The sequence below is a fragment of the Schistocerca cancellata genome, chromosome 2, assembly GCF_023864275.1.
Source record: "Schistocerca cancellata isolate TAMUIC-IGC-003103 chromosome 2, iqSchCanc2.1, whole genome shotgun sequence".
In the NCBI taxonomy this organism is placed as follows: Eukaryota; Metazoa; Arthropoda; class Insecta; order Orthoptera; family Acrididae; genus Schistocerca; species Schistocerca cancellata.
Window position 1 is genome coordinate 189,431,007 of NC_064627.1, and position 6,000 is coordinate 189,437,006.

Genomic DNA, 6,000 nt, shown 5'->3' on the forward strand with positions numbered 1-6,000 from the left:
CCAATGTGCGTTCACCTCTATGTCGCCAAACACGGATGCGACCATCATGATACTGTAAACGGAACCTGGATTCATCCGAAAAAATGACGTTTTGCCATTCGTGTAACAAAAGGTTCGTCGTTGAGTACACCATCGCAGGCGCTCCTGTCTGTGATGCAGCGTCAAGGGTAACTGAAGCCATGGTCTCCGAGCTGATAGTCCATGCTGCTGCAAATGTCGTCGAACTGTTCGTGCAGATGGTTGTTGTCTTGCAAACGTCCCCATCTGTTGACCCAGGGATCGAGACGTAGCTGCACGATTCGTTTCAGCCATGCGGAAAAGATGCCTGTCATATCGTTTGCTAGTGATACGAGGCCGTTGGGATCCGGCACGGCGTTCCGTATTACCCTCCTGAACCCACCGATTCCATATTCTGCTATCAGTCATTGGATCTCGACCAACGCGAGCAGCAGTGTCGCGATACGATAAACCGCAATCGCGATAGGCTACAATCCGACCTTTATCAATGTCGGAAACGTGATGGTACGCATTTCTCCTTCTTACACGAGACATCACAACAACGTTTCACCAGGCAACGCCGGTCTACTGCTGTTTGAGTATGAGAAATCGGTTGGAAACTTTCCTCATGTCATCACGTTGTAGGTGTCACCACCGGCGCCAACCTTGTGTGAATGCTCTGAAAAGCTAATCATTTGCATATCACAGCATCTTCTTCCTGTCGGTTAAATTTCACGTCTGTAGCACGTCATCTTTGTTGTGTAGCAATTTTAATGGCCAGTAGTGTAACAGGCTGGAGGATAAATATATAGAACAAAGTGTTCCGTAGATTATGCAGCTCTTCACATATTCAAAGCGTTTCCAAGCATCTTTTGCAGCGCAGACGTGGAGGAAGAGAGTCACTGGTGTTCTGGAACGTAGCGACAGGGATGTGGAGCCATGACGACTACAGTGCCGTGGCCAGCTGCCTTAGATTGCTCGGTTGAGAATTCATGGCGCGAGCAGCCCGATCGACGTGGTCCCACAGTTCATCAATTGCGTTTAAATCCGGTGAGTTTGGTGGACAGGACAATATGGTAAACTCATCATGCTGCTCTTCGAACGAATGAAATACGGAGGGTGGGGGGGGGGGGGCGGGGGAGGGGGAGGGCGAGAGAAGTTAGTTGCACCACATGTACCATCCACCATTCACCGTAAGATGGCTTGCGAATTATAGATGTAGATGTTAAAATATCGAGATCTGTACAAACCAGAAATTGCGGAGCGTCGCCTTAAAAACAAGCATAGAGTTATTTTGGAAGTGGGAAAAATGAGGCAACAACTTCAACCGGGACAAAATGTTCAAATGTGTGTGAAATCTTATGCGGCTTAACTGCTAAGGTCATGAGTCCCTAAGCTTACACACTACTTAACCTAAATTATCCTAAGGACAAACACACACACACCTATGGGCCCGTCGAGGTGGCCGAGCGTTTCTAGGCGCTACAGTCTGGAACCGCGCGACCGCTACGGTCGCAGGTTCGAATCCTGCCTCAGGCATGGATGTGTGTGATGTCCTTAGGTTAGTTAGGTTTAAGTAGTTCTAAGTTCTAGGGGACTGTTGACCTCAGAAGTTAAGTCCCATAGTGCTCAGAGCCATTTGAACCATTTTTGAACACACACCCATCCCCGAGGGAGGACTCGAACCTCCGCCGGGACCAGCAGCACAGTCCACGACTGCAGCGCCTGAGAACACTCGGCTAAGCCCGCGCGGCTCACCCGGGATAGCGACTATAACTTTGGTGGTGTAGGATTTATGGAATCGGACATTCGATGATGTGAGGCTAACAAGTAATGCACAAAGATGTTTACTTTTCCAAAGAGTTCTGTTGTGTTTGTATTTCCAAGACAACATAATAAGTGTCTCTTCGTCGGGTGTATCGACATATTCTCTGGTAGCGTATATGGATTCCTTGGTGGTATTTTGACGAAAACTGACGTTTTGAGACTGGGGCTGTGTACAAAATACAAGTTGATTCTTGCAACAATCTACTTTTGTGAGTGTCTTGTTTGGCCTTTTCGTGACTTTTGTAGAGGATTTTGAAATGTGGGGCTACAAAAGAATCCCGAAGATGAAGTTGGAAGACGGGATACCAAATGCAGAGGTACTGAATCGAATCAGAGAAAATATAACATATTGCGTAACTTGATTAAAAGAAGGGTTTGGTTGGTAGGACATGTACTGAAGCATCGGGGAATAGTTCATTTGGTAATGGAGAGAAGTGTGGAGTGTAAAAATTCTCGAGGGAGACCGAGTACTGACTGCAGTAAACAGGTTCAAATGTATTTAGGATGCAGTAGTTATGCAGAGTAGAGGGATTTGCAGAAAACCGACTATAGTGGGAAGCTGCTTCAAATGTCGTCGGACCGAAGACCATAAGAGCAGCAACAACAAAATGTTCTTCTGTAAACTTTAGGAAATGGAAGGAGTTTCAAGAATTTTTCTGCAATACCTAGTGAGCCGAGGGCGGCTCGTCTTCATGCCGTTTTTTCTTTGTCATTTTGTCACAATCGAGTGGCGTCTTATTTCTCCCTGAGTTACTATCGCAACAAGTTGCTGACTTGCCTCTGTCAGTGGCAGCAGCAGCGCTTTTCGATACTAGGACTGCTGTACCATCTTTGGTGTGACCGCTATATTTCCGTGTGGTGGTGGTGTGTGTGAGGCAGTCGGTCGGTTGGGACAGAGCAGCGAGGAAGTCTCCGTGGCGCTAGGTCAGGCCAGCGCCGCTGGAGGCTTGCACACGCGGTCGGATTTGTGAGGCGCTAGCTGCGAGACCTACAAAGTTCATATGATGATGATAATGATGATGTTTGGTTTGTGGGGCGCTCAACTGCGCGGTTATCAGCGCCCGTACAAATTCCCAGTCTTTTCTCAGCCCAATCTCGCCACTTTCATGAATGATGATGAAATGATGAGGACAACACAAACACCCAGTAATCTTGAGGCAGGTGAAAATCCCTGGCCCCTTCCGGGAATCGAAACCGGGACCCCGTGTTCGGGAAGCGAGAACGTGACCGCGAGACCATGATCTGCGGACAAAAAGTTCATAGCCCACCGAACCTGGACACTGAAGCTGAGTGATCAATTAGCTTGTTATGAAACCTCAACTGCTGTGACATCTCTTCATTCATTGCCGGTTGTTGCTTCCTGGACCCTTCCCGCAAGCAGCAACATATGGTATGTTGGAGTTGGCGAAATTTTGCAGCCGTCTTCCGGTATGGTGTTTAACTATTGAATTGGTTGTTACTTATTAGTGAAGTGCACCAGTGGTATTTTCTGCCTTGTGGCCATTAACGTACCAGTTGCCTGCCGTGATTGTTAGCATAGTTTTTCGGCAGTGTGTTTTTCCTCATCGTGTTGATGCTGTCTGCACGGCGTGTAGTTCGACAGCCTTGGTGTTGTTCATATTTTTGAGTAGTTATTGTGCCTTTACTGTATTTAGACGCCAATTTTCAAGACGTAGTGCTGCTGGTATCTTCGTCCTCGCTGATATTTTCCGTTGTCGTGCTATTGGTCGGGCGGAAGGCAATTGATTAGCTTGTTGGTCGGTCCTTCATCCGTCCCTGGATCGGGTTGCCATACGATTATTTAGTCTTACTCTTGGCTGCCTGTCTCACATAAACTTATGTTAGAAATACCTCCTCAGGCCAACCCTTGGAACACTTCTGAACACCATTGTTTTGTTGTTTTTAGATTGTGATTTTCTTTTAGTCTTAAGTACTGTGTGAGGCCTACAGCCATCTATTAATTCAGTTTGTTTCAATTTTAAGATTAGGCGTTCAGCTGTCTCAAATTAAAATTTAAAAATTCAATTGTTTAAAATCATTTAAAATTTTCTTCTCTATCTGAAACTATTATTATCCTGGCCTTAAGCCTTGAGTTGCACTATGTTAAGTGCGTGGCCTTCAGCCGAGTATTTACGTAATAATTTTTTTTAAGTAAGGCCTTCAACCGCCTGTATTCCTTAAAGCAATTGTAGTAACTAGTGTTTGCGCTTTCAGCCGTATTGTTTTGAATCCTATTAAGGGCATATGTGATTAAGTGTTTTCAGGAAAATAAATGGTTCAAATGGCTCTGAGCACTATGGGACTCAACATCTTAGGTCATAAGTCCCCTAGAACTTAGAACTACTTAAACCTAACCAACCTAAGGACATCACACACACCCATGCCCGAGGCAGGATTCGAACCTGCGACCGTAGCAGTCCCGCGGTTCCGGACTGCAGCGCCAGAACCGCTAGACCACCGCGGCCGGCAGGAAAATAAAGTTTGTGTATTTTGTCCGACTGACAGTAACTCATTTTGGTCCCTTTCCACAACCATAACATGATCCGCTCTGCCCTGCGAAACCAGATTTCACCTAGAGAAAGAATTGTGTACATATTTTTACGCTACGTTCAGAACAGAAGATGTTTTCCGTATTCGTTGTTTGCTTTCAGTTAAATATAAATTCAACATCACGTATACTTCTCAAAAGAATTAGGGGAACACGTTTATGAACTAAATTCAAATGGCTCTGAGCACTATGGGACTTAACATCTTAGGTCATCAGTCCCCTAGAACTTAGAACTACTCAAACCTAACTAACCTAAGGACATCACACACATCCATGCCCGAGGCAGGATTCGAACCTGCGACCGTAGCAGTCCCGCGGTTTCGGACTACAGCGCCTAGAACCGCAAGACCACCGCGGCCGGCGTTTATGAACTTCCGATATGTTAAATGTATATTCATAAAGTCGTTATCTGTGGTCTTATTGCTGAGCATGAGATCTTGGCTTTCAACGTGGCTGTATAATGCATTATACTATCGGGTGACCCTCAGAAGGAAGTCAGAACCAGTGAAGTATAGAGACGACAGTTGCCACTTGTAGACGTTGCAGTTAATCAAGCATACGCAAGGCGACATCTTAATGCAGTAGAAGCTGTAAGGGCAGTAGTTTTCTCCTAAGAGGATGGACTTTCCGTCGTGTTACTGCAGTTGCCAATTGTCATTCGTAGGTTGTGGTCATCCTACGGGGAGGCAGGTCACTACATATAACGAGTCGCCGACACATTACAATCCCAAGCGGAGACCGTTTTATGGCCATCTCTGTGATGCGGCGTCATACAGCTCCTACCGTAGCACTGCAAGACGATCTCAGGAGTGCCACTGCACACACTGTGCCCGATCAGACTGTAAGGAAGTGGATGCGAGAAAGGACCTTACGACCCAGATTTCCTGTTCGAGTACTCCGCTTGACAAGACAACGCCTCGCACCTCGCCTTCAGTTCTGCCATTCCCATGTCATCTAGCATTTGCATCACGTGTCATTCGCGGACGAGACCAGATTTCCTCCGATGCAAGGAAATGGCTGTGTTCGTGTGTGGAGGCGCCATTGTGAGAGGTACCTGCCACATGCTGTCCAGGAAATTGACATCTACGTCTACATCCATACTCCGCAAGCCACCTTACGGTGTGTGGCGGAGGGTACTTTGAGTATCTCTATCGGTTCTCCCTTCTATTCCAGTCTCGTAGTGTTCGTGGAAAGAAAGGTTGTCGGTATGCCTCTGTGTGGGCTCTAATCTCTCCGATTTTGTCCTCATGGTCTCTTCGCGAGATATACGTAGGAGGGAGCAATATACTGCTTGACTCCTCGGTGAGGGTATGTTCTCGGAACTTCAACAAAAGCCCGTACCGAGCTACTGAGCGTCTCCCTTGCAGAGTCTTCCACTGGAGTTTATCTATCATCTCAGTAACGCTTTCGCGATTACTAAATGATCCTGCAACGAAGCGCGCTGCTCTCCGTTGGATCTTCTCTATCTCTTTTAACAACCCTATATGGTACGGATCCCACGCCGGTGAGCAGTACATAGGCATTGGGCGAACAAGTGTACTGTAATCTACTTTCTTTGTTTTCGGATTGCATTTCCTTAGGATTCTTCCAATGAATATCAGACTGGCATCTGCTTTACCGACGATTAA